Here is a 14,597-nt window from a genome sequence, read left to right on the forward strand (position 1 = left end):
TTTTCTTTCAAATAATATTTTTTTAAATTACTTTTTAAAAAAAGGCAAAGTTCAAAGAAATGGAAATTACCAATAAGGATTTTTTCACTGAAGTGTCAGTTTTCTTCCATGAACCAATTCATTTTAAACTGCTCCAATTTACATAGTTGGAACACTTTGGAAATGTTCGTCAGGTTTTTGATTTTTCATTCACTGAAAACATAGCTGACAGATGGTGCAAACAAACCTCATTAGTGATTGGAAGATATTGCGAACAATTGATACACTCCTAAATATTTTTATGAAATTTCTATCATAAGGAAATTTCATTAAGTGAGAATAATTGACAAAATAATTAAACCTCATTATGATTTATGCAAATTTTAATGTGATCTATACTTATTAAAAACTCAAAGCTGCAGTCTAATTTGTATTCCAATTTTACTGAAGTTTTCAGGAGCCCTGATGCTTAATTTTACTTTCTTCAAGATTAAGTGACTAGTAACCCAGGTGTGAGCTGAAAATGGATTCCCCACCTTTGTTAATGTTATCCTTCCTACTTTAACTGTGAGCCCCATGGGGGACCTGATTATCTTGTATTCTACCCCAGTGCTTAGTACAATGCTAGGCCCATAGTAAACACTTGATAAATACCACAATTATTATTGTTATTATTTTGCAATAGTGTTAGTTTAGTGCTTACTATGTGGTAGGCATTGTAATAAGCATTGAGGCATATAGAAGCTGATCAGGTTGAACACAGTCCATATTCCACATGGGACTCACTGTCTCAGTCCCCAATTTACAGATGAGGTAATTGAGGTACAGAAAGTAGTGGAGCCAGAATTAGAATCTAGATCGTTCTAACTCACAGGTCCATGCTCTATCCACTAGGCAACACATAATTATTCAATTAAATTTTACAATAAGCCTGACTTCTTAAGCACTCATTGCAGGCTGGAACATGATGACTAAATTAGGTGGTATATTTTGAAATCATTAACAATTATTGATTGGAAAATATTTCACTAAAATGTTCTTCAAGAATTTTCCTGTGAAAACCTTCAAATCCACAATAACATTTTTGAGGCTATACTTTTTTGAAATTATGTTAATGATGGACAATTAATAGCTTGTGGTGTAGAGATTAATTGGAACTTGAACGGCACGAAAAATAAATTTCCAAAGACAAGTTACTATTGGATTGCTACTATGTCAGTATCTTTCCTACTTTCTTTCAGGAATGCAGTAGTTTCTACACTAGCACTGTACTCATGAGATCCAGGGGCAGCAGGAGGACTTTGGGCTGAACATTTTCCAGTTCCTCTTGAAGTTCTTCTGGGCTCCAAATGAATACACTTCCCTATGCTATTGTTATTGCTATAATTTATTATATTCATTAAACACTTATTATGTGTCAGGCACTCTTCTAAGCACTGGGTTAGATAACAATTAATCAGTTCAGACCAAGTCCCTGACCCACATGTCCATTAGAGACCTACCTCCTTACTTGAGGAGGGCAAAAATGGAAATATGAACAAGTCATGCAAGTGAAGTTAAAACACATATTTAGCTGACAATATTGATGAGAGTCAATAAAGTGGAACAAATTAGGAAGTAGAGATATATATGTAAGAGTAGAACAATCAGGATGAAGCACTCAGGAGAAATTCTGATCTTAATCTAGGAAGTGTTGCAGATACCAGTGAAAATGTTGTAGGCATCAGAGTTAAAGGAATGGAAATATAGCAGAAAACCTGCAGAGTGATATTGTTTTAGCTGAAGGAGAAAAGGATTTCTCAGTTGTAGGATATTTTTCAAACATTTCAAAGACTGAAAATTTGAGACCAGAAACCATTGGCATAGACTAGTGATTGTCCTCTACAGGTACTTCATAACAGTTTGTTTTTACTGCTGATATTGTTATTGTCCAATTCTAATTTGTGTTGCGTTGTCTTTATTGTGTTGGAACTATTTCTTTGTTCTATGGGTCTGTTCGCTATGAATTGATTTCCTTCGATTTACCCCAGTACTAAACGCAGTCTTTCCATGAAGTCAGAGCTTGATAAATGCCAATAGTATTGTAATAACCACACTTGCAAATGCAATGGAGGCAGAATACAGTGAGATCTTTGTAAAAATTCCAAATGTTTGAAATTTTCTAGTACTGGATTGGTAATGGGAGAAGGGAAATGGCATCAAGATGCTACTTTGGGATGTTTTGAGATTTAATCAGTCATCACTTCTGTCTTTGTCATTTTCTAACCAGTGGAGTGACCTACACACAGTAAGTCCTTAATAAATACCACTGATTGATTGATAGGCAGGACTCAATTTCTATCCTTTATTCCCAAGTTCCTAGTATACACTTTTGCAATTAGTAAGTGCTCAGTTCATGTCAGTGATGAAGGATAAAAAGAAATAGTAAAGGACATATGTCTAATGTTCGGCTGGTAGCTTCTAATTGATGGAAAAATAGTTATAAGGTAAATTTCCAGCTAAAACAGGACATTCACTCATTCAATCATATTTATTGAGTGCTTACTGTGTGCAAAGCACTGTACTAAGTGCTTGTGAGGGTACAAAACAACAGACACATTCCCTGCCCATAACGAGCTCATATCTGACCTATTAACCCCACAAGAAAAAGGAGTTTTATCTTATACTTGAATGGCTGGAGTTGGGGGTAGAAACTGAAAAAAAAATGAGAGCAGCACTTTTTCGGTAGTGATAGATTAGAGGAAAGTTTTGTCAGTTGTACTCTTTTAAAATGAAGATTCAGAAGGGGCCATAAAATGACTAGATTTCAGCACCTAATCTTGAAGTATATTCTCTGCCAATTTCCAGTTTACTGAGACAATGAGGGATTTTAAATTGTTATCAACGTTGGCTAGAGAGGCTAATGCAAAAATTTAGTAGGGAAATTAGAAAAAAAGGAATACACTGGCAGTTCTCATACCGACTGGAAAACCACCCGATTCTTTAGGTAAGAGAAAAGTGAGGGGTGCCTGTAGCAGCATGGCCTAGTGGATAGAACCCTGGACTCAGTCACAATGTTCTGAGTTCTAGTCCCAGCTCTGCCACTTGTCTGCTGTGTGACCTTGGGTAAGTCATTTTACTTCTCTGTGCCTCAGTTCCCTCATCTGTAAAATGGGGATTAAGATGGTGTGTGACATGAACTGTCTCCAAACTGATTAGGTTATATCTACCCCAGTGCTTAGAACAGTGCCTGGCACATAGTAGGTGCTTAACAAATACCACAGTTATTATTATTATTACTTCCTCAAGCTAATGTGCATCTATATGTATTGCCACTCTGTTCTATTCTTCTCGCAGTTTATTTCACTTTCCTCCATTTTTAAAATGGAACAACTGCAGGTAAACCATCACACATTTCCACCCAAAGGAATTCACACTCATTAAGCATTTGTTTCCTGCAAGAGAAGCAGTGTGGCTCAGTGGAAAGAGCACGGGCTTTGGAGTCAGGGCTCATGAGTTCAAATCCCAGCTCTGCCACTTGTCAGCTGTGTGACTGTGGGCAAGTCACTTAACTTCTCTGTGCCTCAGTTCCCTCATCTGTAAAATGGGGATTAAGACTGTGAGCCCCACGTGGGACAACCTGATTCCCCTTTGTCTACCCCAGCGCTTAGAACAGTGCTCGGCACATAGTAAGCGCTTAACAAATACCAACATTATTACATTATTAAGTTAAAAAATGTTTTGAGAGAGGGATCCAAGCATCAGCATATCAATGCCTTTACGATGTAGAAATGGCACATAAGAGTCCAAACAGGGTCTCTAAGATGATAGCTAAATTAAACTGCTCTTTGCTCTCAGATGGCCACAACATTTCATTCTGTGTCCTTCAGTGTTATGAGTGGACAGAGATAATCACACTGGAAAATATGAAGTTAATTCCAGTCTTTATTTATGCTACAAGGTTTTAACATTTCCTTAAATTAACCTAGAGCTAGACATATACAAGAGAAATGCAATTCTGTGGGGTTTTGGGGGGTTTTTTGTTTGTAGAAATTCATTGGAAAAATTATACAATCATAAATGCTTAGTAGAATCCCAGTAATGCACCAGTGAGGCTAAGTTTGGGGAGTAAATTGTCATCACTATTATTGTCATAGTGAACAGCATTTTATTGAGCCTTACTCTCTACCAGCACTGGACTAGGCACTTGGGGGACATTCAAAAGAAGGAAAAGATAAAATATTCCTATCAACTAGTAGTTTCAGACTAATGGGGGATAAAATTAGGGAGAAATTACTGAATAATCAACAGATAAAAGAATGAAAATTAATTTGGGAATGTCTATTGTAAGAAGAGGTTGATTAGGAGTGGAATGGGGGAAACTGATTTAGTGATATGAAGTAGGATGGCAGGTCCAGGAAAAAGAAGTCAGTAGCACTGGGTTGAAGATGGCTGAGTTGTGAGGAAGTTTTGGTTCCAAGGCTCAAATTAAGCCTTCCTCTCTTAACATATGGGTAGACGTTGATGACTGATCCTATGGGTGACATCTCAATACAGTCACTATGATAAAATATGTTTAATTTGGCTAGAATTGAGGGTGGAAGCAGGCAGTTTAGTAAGGAATTGTTTATGGGGGCTGAAGAGGGAGAAAGAACATGTTGAGAAAAGGAGTTTGTAATTAATCTAATGAGAATTGCTGGCAGGATTTGATGAGAGGATTTGAGCAATAGAAGTTCGATTGTCAGAAGGGTAATCAAATGACATATATACATCTGCCTTATAGAATTTGATCAATTTTCTTTTATCAAAACAAATAGACTTTTGAGCTATAACACTGAATATGTGGTAAATATAAAGTCCATGCTAAAAATCAATCTTCTCTTTTCCATGTCTGTTTCATTTTCAAAAGCAAGTATATTAGGAAAATTCAATAAAATCATAAAATTCCTGGCTGGGGGTGGTGGTCCCTTGAAGAAATAATTTGATCAATTCTGTTGCCTTCAATTAACACAGCTCTTAAAACACCAGAGACAGATAAGAATCATTATAAGTAAAACCCTCAGCAGTCTTATCTGATGCAAGGTAAACACAAGTCTGTGGGAGCAGAAACTGACTGAAGACATACAGGGCCAGGAATGGAAGCTGGATTTTTTTGTTGTTGTTGCTCTTTTTTATGGTATTTGTTAAGTGCTTATTGTACAGTAAAGCACTGTACTAAGCACTGGCGTAGATATAAGACTAACACGTTGGACACAATCCATGTCCCACATGGGGTTCACATTCTTAATCCCCATTTTACAGATGAGGCAACTGAGGAACAGAGAGGTCAAATGGCTTGTCTTAGGGCACACAGCAGACAAGTGGCAGAGCTGCGATTAGAATTCAAGTCCTCTGACTTCCAGACCAGTGCTCTTTTCACTAGGCCATGCTGCCTCTCCTAAACTTGTGACTCAGAGATTGGGTTTGAGACCAGGACAATAAAGGGATTCTAAGGCTGAACACAGAATCGAGGAGGCTAGGCTTCAGATAACCGGAGGCCTAGGTTCAAACAAAAAACTTTGACCATGGAACTAAATATATTTCAACCAAATATGGGAGACTAGTATGTGGGACTGAATGTAGAATGACAGTGCCTCAGAATGCCTCAGGAGAGTCAAAGAATTAAGCTACACTGGAGCCATGTTGCTCAGAGATGAGAGTTTAACAACTAACATCTTCCATTCTCCCAGTATCTCCCAAACTACACAGAATCAGTTCACCGTGAATGAGCAGTCTCTGGGATGCCCCATATTCTGATAAAAATGTGTATTTATTTTTAAAATGTTCACATCTCCCCATGCAATAGTTAGCCCAAACAGAAATCTGCATATACTTGAACGTGAGTAAAATAATCCTGGAAAGGAACTAAGAGTTTAATAAGATAAGGGAAACAACTTGCTCAAAGAACAGAAGATGGACAGCCCAATAATATTCAAATTGCATTTCATACTAATGAAGCTGATAATTCTGTGGGACTATGTCAGTGTCATCCAGAAATCTTTCATTACTTAACAATGCCATCAGACAATATGCAAATAAGGCTATTGTAGTATGTTTTTCTAAGGTATGAAAATACATCCAGTTCAGGTTTAATTATACCTACTTCAGACATTTATTTTATTTATTTAGTTCTTCCAGTTTCCCATAAATATATGTAATTATATATTCAGAAACAAACATAAGTCTTAGACATGAGAAAAGCAGTTTGGTCTAGTGAGAAGCACCATGGCCTAATGCAAAAAGGAGTCAGTCAGTCAATCATATTTATTGACCGTTTAGTGTTTGCTGATCACTGTACTAAGCACTTGGGAGAGTACAGTATAACAATGTAACAGACACATTCCCTGCCCATAATGAACTTAGAGTCTAGAGGGGTAAATACCATTCAATCAGACCAGTGAGAGTCTCTATCCCACCCAGGGTTCATGGTCTAAAGGGAAGAGAGAACATGTATTTAATTTTAATTTTACAGATGAGGAAACTGTGACAGAGCAGAGATAAGAGACTTGCCCAAGTTCCCAGAGCAGGACAGGTGCAAGAGCCAGGATTAGAACCCTCAACTCTTGACTCACAGTCTTGTGCTCTTTCCATGAGGCAATGCTGCTTCTCAAGCTTAATCTCAACTGGGTATCATTTCTTTCAGGACCTTGCTCTGCAGATATTAGATGTTTAATATGTTATTAATGCCATTACTATAACATCACATACACCTTCTCAACTATCCCTTGGCCAGTCTGATTTTGGAAAAAGATATGATTGCAATTCCTAGTCTCCCAGCAGGAAGTCTTACATGACTCACCAGCCTACATCACAAGTTTAGTCTTTTCTCAAATAATTTGAGATCCATCGGGAAAATCATTTCTTTCATCCAAATGAAGGCTAATTTTAAGCTCTCATTCCAGCTTCCATGCTTTCTTTCAACTTCTGGGCCCCTCTCTCTGGCTCCAGTGTAGCTTAATTCTTTGACTCTTCTGAGGCATTCTTGAGGCTCCATTGCATCTCTCTCCCAAATGCCTAGCTCTTGGATCTCTTTTCCAGGTACCCCTTCTTCAGGCATTTCCATATCATTCCAATCCATGTTATTTCAGTGTCTTCTTCCTGAGCACAACTTCAGGATGTTGTGCTCTTTGTGACATTTCTTGAGCAGGTGGATTAATATGTTGCATTATTTAGTGTGCAGGTGTGGAGATAAATCTGGATGCATCTTACAGACCAAACACAGTCCTAGGATTCAGAGGACCTGAGTTCCAATCCCAGCTCCGCCTCTTGTCTACTGTGTGGCCTTGAGTAAGTCACTTGACTTCTGCTGCTCAATTCAATCATCTGTAAAATGGGAATTAAAACTGTGTGTCCCATACGGGACATGGACTGTGTCCATCTTGATTATCTTGTATCTAGCCCCTTGCTTAGTAGAGTGTCTGGCACACAGTAACTGCTTAATGAATACCCTTAAAAAAAAAGCAGCTTCTGGTACAAGTGGTACTGTAAACCATTCAGCCCAGCTGGGGTAATTTTACAAGGCGTCTGTTCAAAACTGATAGCATTTTACACAAGTAAGTTTTTTTAAATAAATGGCCATAATAATAATAATAGTATTTCTTAAGTGCTTACCATGTGCCAAGCACATTTCTAAGAATTGGAATAGTAATAAAATATGCAGATCGGACAGAGTCCCTGTCACACATGGGGCTCAGAGTCTAAGTAACAGAGTAGCATGGAGAACAGATTTTGAATCCTGTTTTACAAATGTGGAAACTGAGGCACAGAGCTATGTAGAAGCTCACGAATCAAATCTAAATCCTAGTCCTCATGAGAAAGCTTCCAATAAATATATGCAAAACTACTACATCTGTTAAGCAGTCTTGTTAATCTGTGGGATATATTGATGACTGGTTACTATATGAGAACTTCAAAAAAAATAGCAATTTTCCTCTGCAGTAATATAAACAACAATAGTTTGAAATCTATCTTCTCTACTGGGATTTCTCTACGGAAACAGAGAAATAGAAAATCAAACACTTAATGCCTCCAAATAGACATATTTCCAGATATTAACTTTGTGTAGAAAATATAATTTTACAGCATTTTAATGTGCTTTAATTACAGAAATTACACAAGCCGTACTATTCACAATATGCTACAGTACCGCTTTAAATGAGTTTATATAAAATTATGGTAATGTATGTTCCATGCATAGGCAGCTAATTTCACTCTACTCTTTCCCTTTTCTTCTAATTAGCTTTTATTTCACAAATCTGAAGCAGGAATTTTTGTTAGCTGCACAGTCCATCAGCCACTACTGTAACAAGCACATTAAACTAATGGTAAATCCACAATGTTGTGGTCCTTTTCGCTTGATAGGAGGATCCAGTGAATCTAATCCACTTGTGCCAGGATCTACCCCCTCCTCTCCCCCCACCCTCCAATAAAAAAATCAGGACCTGAGACTTCCCTACTCTGCTCAGGTAAAAGGTGTCCTTAGCTAGGGCCCTACATTGGTACTTGCAGTATCTGTGTTTTATTTTCCTCTTAGCATCATTGTCTCCTGAGAAGATCTAACTCTCTCCTGTATGCCATTATTTAAATTCTTAGGCTTCTAATTAACTCTTAAATTATCTGTCATTTTTTCCCCATTATAATTCTTCCTTCCTTTAGAGATTTTTAAAGATATCACCACTGAATTATAATAGCGCTATTACTTGCAGAGCTTTCTCACTTCAAGATACCACTGGGAAGTTTTCCTTGGCTTAAGCTATTCAGTTCCCTTTCCTCTGAAGCATTTTGACTTATTTGAAAAGTGATTCCACCCCAGTTCAATTAAACAGAAAAAGGCAGACATAAACATGGATGATGGCTCTTGCAATCTGTTAACACTGGATGCCTTTTTCATGACTTTGAAAAGTAAGGTACTCCATATATTTGCCCAACAAATCTAAATGAAATCTCCATTATTAGTGATCAATGTTTACATTGCTCTGATCATATTTATCCCAATTTTTGCATTGTTTTGCTAAATTATTTGGATTTTTTATGGTATTTGCTAAGTACTTACTATATGCCAAGCAATACACTAAACTCTGGAGTAGATATCAGTTAATCAGGTTGGATGCTGTCCTATTTCCACATAGGGCTCACTGTCTTAATTCCCATTTTACAGATCCGTACCAGTGGCTCCAAAGAAGTTAACTGACTTGACCAAAGTCATAGAGCAGACAAATGATGGAGTCAGAGTGAGAAACCATGTTCTTCTCACTCCCAGGCTTGTACTCTCTACACTAGGCAACACTGCTTCTCTAGTATCATTGGAATGTTTTAATTTGTTAATTTGCTTTTTTTATGGAAACCTATACTTCATTCAGCAATCCTTTTTGCTTAGTCTACATTTTTAGAATCTATTAAGTGTCCTAACTGGAGTATAGATCTACAGAATAAATATGATACAAGTAATGCTGTGCTCCCTTTGGAAAATTTCATAGTGCATTTCCATTTTTCAGTTTTTATGTTTTGCAAAGTGAAGATCTTTGCTGATGGGATCTAGGTCATATATAACCTTGTATGTGTTTCATATATGTACACATGGGAAGAGGAATTTTTTTTCTTTTACAGTATTTGCAATTCTTCAGGTTATCTTAGCTAAGCTATTCTTGGCCCATGGTTTGAGATATTACATAAGAACTAACGCTGCAACCAATGATGTTGCCCAATGAAGAATATTTACTGAGTTTCATGGAAGCACAATGCAAGGACCTGATAGTTTTTGTTCTTTCCCCCTGCTTCCTTTAAGAGATTCAATTTCCATATTAAATGCAAATCATATTAATCAATTAAAGATATTTATTGAGGGATCACTGCATGAAGAGCACTGTATTAAGTGCTTGGAAGAGTTTAATAAAACAGAATTGGTAGACTTGTCCCTGCCCACAAGGACTTTCAGTCTAGAGAAGGAGCTAACAATCTACAGTCAGAAATACTTTATGCAAGTACACATTTTAAGTTGTTGAGAAAAATACTACTTTGCATGTGTAAACAACTGCATGCTTTTAATGGATAAAGTGAGACAAATAAAATTAGTATCCAGTCTTCTATGTTTCCAAAGATCAAAGGGTGCAACACAGATGTTTCTGATGCACCCTTGTGGTTTTCTTAGAGAGAGCATTTTACTTACAAAGAAAAACAAAACAAAGATACTTGGTTTTTTAAATATTTGAAATGGAATAGCCACTAAACTTATAGAAGTGTCACTTCATAGAGATACTCATAGGAAGGGAGCTCTCTTAAAACTTCAGCCAAATCTTCTTTCAGTCTGCATTTTCAGCATTTTCAGATTTCTGTACCTCCTTTTATTACTGAATTTGCTTTATGGTTCTAACAAAGTTCTTGTTCTACCATTCTGAATAACTTTCTACAGTGGGCTAACAGGCACTAGCTTTTTCTTCTAATCTGAATTCATTTATGCTAATTTGCAAATTTAAAAAGAAAAGCTGTCTATGAAAATCAGAGTTGGCATGCCATTTCCCAAATGTCATCAAATTTCTCTTTACATGCATCTTTTATAGTCAATTTCTCCTTTTCCATACATATTTTAGTGAGAAAATGTTTGCCATCAATATTAAAATATGAATTATCCTCATAGCCGTGTACATAGCTTACCAAATGATATCAAATCCTATCCATTATACAACAGTTTAATAGCCTAGATCATTTTTTCATTCATATTTTAATATGAGTTTCTCTCCTTAGTGGGCCCCCAAAAAGAACTAAGACTTTCAAAATCCCATCCCTACATCCTTTTTGTAATCAAAAAAGCATGTAAAAGTTGACTGCTGATTATAGACTACTTTTCAGTTCAGGCAATATGGATTGTCAGTTTGGTGGAAGACAACCAAGATGGTATATCAGGCTGCATCAGGATAACCTGCAAGCAGGTGGGGATTTCCACTGGACATGATAGATTTCTGCTACCTCACCAGTATACTGGCAAATAGTTCACTGAGAGGCATAAAAAAACCCCAAAACCCTATAAGAAGTTCAGCAGAACCTTGGGAGATTATAAGGCCAAGCAGAGTTGAAGGGTCATTGGTCATGCTGAAGGATGGCCTGGTCTGGTGAGTGCGTAGAGGTCTGGCAAACTGACCCCCTGAAGTGCATTACCCTAAATTTGGACATCTGTTCCTGGGGTTTTGTTTGCAGAAATCACAGCTCCACACCTACCCACCTCTCTAGATCTCACTGTCAGCCAGATTGTACCCCATCATTATTTTGACATTTACTAACATCTTTTCTGGTATGTATGCTCTGCACTAAGATTTAGGATAAATACAAGATCAACAATTCCTGGGAGTCTGCCCCATAAAAATTCGCAACCTAAAATGGTGACTGGGGGAAGGAAGGATATTACCAGTAGATCCACAAGGCAAGATGAAGGAGATAAATTCAACAAAAACAATACATTAGCCACACATTCAGTTGTATTGTACTCTCCCAAGAGCTCTGCACATAGTAAGCACTCAATAAATTATTGTTTGACAGACAATAACATTAAGAGTTCTGATACATTTCGCCCTCTAGACTGTAAATTCCTTGTGGGCAGGGCACATATCTACCAACTCTCTTGTAGTGTGCTCTCCCAGACACTTAAAACAGTGTTCTGCACACAAGAAGTGCTTAAAAAATACCGCTGATTGATGGATTTTCTGCTCGAGAATGTTTCGCTGCCTTCTTCACTCACCAACTGCTCCTTTTCCTTTCAATAGTTAGTGAAGGAAAAGGGAAGGTATACAATCTTAAAAATGGGTTCATATCTCAATTTTCAACCAAATTAATCTGGACTGGGTATCTGGAGATCATATTCAACATCAAAGAGCAAGTCAGCCACACAGATGATAAAATCCGGGCAACAGCCAGTTCGGTAGCATTGCAGGCACAAGGCTGCAGCACATCTAAACGGTCCTGTAGTGATAGCTGAAAGGATGCAACTGGAGGCAGGACAGACTCTTCAGACTCACTGAAAAATAATTTGAAACAGTACTCTCCTTTCTACTAATTTTTCACTTTTCTGTTTGATATGTCCAATGAAAGACCACCCCTAGGCACAATTCTAGAAAATTAGTGCAATAATTACAGCAATAGGGACTGAGATCAACTAACAACTTAAGCTAATTAAAATAAATTGTAGTCTAAATGCTGCCCTGCTGGGGAACATTGACTGGAATAAATATGGTATTTTCTATATGGCAGAAGATTTAAATGGAAATAAAACCCCCTTACCTCTTCCTTCCTTTATAACTGACTCAACCTAGCAGATGCTGACTGCTGAGAAGCAATAGACTAGACAGGACTGAGAAGCAGCATGACCTCTGAGAAGGAGTGTGGCCTAGGGGATATTAATATCCACTATATCCCACATACATTCAATCCATCACTAAATCTTGTCCATCCCACCTTCACAACATAGCTAAAATCCAAACTGCTACTTCTGTCCTGCCTGGATTACTGCATCAGTCTTCTTGCTGACTTCCCGGCTTCCTGATTCTCCCCACTCCAGTCCATACTTCACTCTGCTGCCTGGATCATTTTTCTGCAAAAACACTCAGGAAATGTCACCCCACTCCTCAAAAGGCTCCAGTGGTTGTCCATCCACATCTGCATCAAACAAAAACTCCTCACTATTGACTTTAAAACACTTTACCATTTTGCCCCCTTTTACTTTACCTCACTTCTCTCCTTTTATAACTCAGCCTACACACTTTTCTCCTCTACTGCTAAACTTCTCGCTGTTCCTAGGTCTCGCCTGCTTTGCTACCGACCCCTAGCCCATGTCCTACCTCTGGCCTGGAACGACCTCCCTACTCTAATCCAACACACAATTACTCCCCTTCTATTCAAAGGCTTATTGAAGGCACATTTCAACCAAGAGGTCTTCCCAGACTAAGCCCCCCTTTTCCTCATCTCCAACTCCTTTCTGTATCACCATTACTTGCTCCCATTGCTCTTCTCTCCTCCCAACCTACAGCACTTATATACATATCTGTAATTTTATTTATTTGTATTGTTGCCTGTCTCCCCCACTCTAGACTATAAGCCCCTTTCTGGCAGGGACTGTAGCTGTTTATTGCTGCATTATACTCTCCCAAGCACTTAGTACAGTGCTCTGCAAACAGTAACTTCTCAATAAATAAGAATGTATGAATAGTAATTGCTTAACAAATGCCATTTTAAAAAAAATAGGTCAACCTGGGTTGCAAGAAACAGCATGATAGCAAAGATATCAACAGTGCTTTCTTCCTAATTAATGAGCTAGTGGATAGATGAATTAGTGTAGAAAGGCTAAAAAGGCCTATGTGATCCTGCATTAGAGTTTACAGTCAGATGCCATGTTAAGGATGGGACTCAGTTACTCCTTGCCTCTGGGAGAGTAGCAGTTTCACCTACCAAAGGGTTGGTGGGAGAAACAATTTCCCTCCACCCTCCACAGTAACCAGGGAAAGAAGAGAAACTAGCCCAATAGTGGTTGGCAAGAAAACACCATTAAAATGTAGTAAAGTAGCTGTTTTTATTGGGAGTAGAGAGGAATGTCTTGGAGTACCACAACTGGGTCTCATCTCATTCAAAATAAAATAGGCTTTTTTGAACCTTTCCCACTCCTTCTCTCCCCTGCTCCTCTTAAAACATTTGCCACCTTATTCCCATTGAGACTTTGAAATTGTTTTCACATTCCCCCTGGATCCTGTGAGCTCCCTCCCACAACAGGTACTCCCAAATCCAGAAGTTCTCCCTCATACTTTTTTGAGTGTCTTTTCTTCCCACCAAACCTGGTGTCACTTTTTTTTCATAATAATAAACATGGCATTTGTTAAGTGCTTACTATGAGCTGAGCACTGTTATAAGCGCTGTGGGGGAGATACAAGGTAATCAAGTTGTCCCACGTGGGGCTCACAGTCTTAATCCTCATTTGACAGATGAGGTAACTGAGGCACAGAGAAGCCAAGTGACTTGCCCAAAGTCACACAGCTGATCAGTGGCAGAGCCGGGATTCGAATCCACGACCTCTAACTCCCAAGCTCAGGCTCTTTCCACTAAGCCACGCTGCTTCTCACACTGCTTCTTTTCATCTATTTTATAGAGAGCCCAGTATCTTTTCTAGCTTCAAGTCATGAGATCTCCAAAGCAGCAGGGACCAGGCCAGGTTGGTAGGACAGTCTGGGAGAGGAATATAGCTGCCTTCCCCTTCTTCAGGAAAACTTAGTGAAAACCACCCTGGTCACCATATGTATGGGGTTCCAAGAGCTCCATCCCCTCAAGCCTCCATGCCTCTCTGGTCTGGCCTGCTTCCTGGACCATGGATTAGAACCAGCATAGCATAGTGGATAGAGCACAGGCCTGGGAGTCATAGGATCATGGGTTCTAATCCTGGATCTGCCACATGTCTGCTGTGTGACCTTGAGCAAGTGATTTTACTTCTCTGGACCTCAGTTTCCTCATCTGTAAAATGGGGATTAGAGTGCAAGCTCTATGTGGGACAGGGACTGTGTTCAACCTAACTTGCATCTTTCCCAGTGCTTAGAACAGTGCTTGGCATATAGTAAGTGCTTAACAAGTAC

At 38.5% G+C, this 14,597-nt stretch overlaps 1 long non-coding RNA gene across 3 annotated transcripts in view; it reads right to left on the bottom strand.

Moving 5' to 3' along the window:
• LOC114817910 overlaps positions 1–14,597 on the bottom strand; it is a 113,253-nt gene that overhangs the window by 42,785 nt on the left and 55,871 nt on the right. The gene's annotated exons all lie outside the window — the stretch shown is intronic.

Source organism: Ornithorhynchus anatinus, chromosome 17 (assembly GCF_004115215.2).
Source record: "Ornithorhynchus anatinus isolate Pmale09 chromosome 17, mOrnAna1.pri.v4, whole genome shotgun sequence".
NCBI classification, from domain to species: Eukaryota; Metazoa; Chordata; class Mammalia; order Monotremata; family Ornithorhynchidae; genus Ornithorhynchus; species Ornithorhynchus anatinus.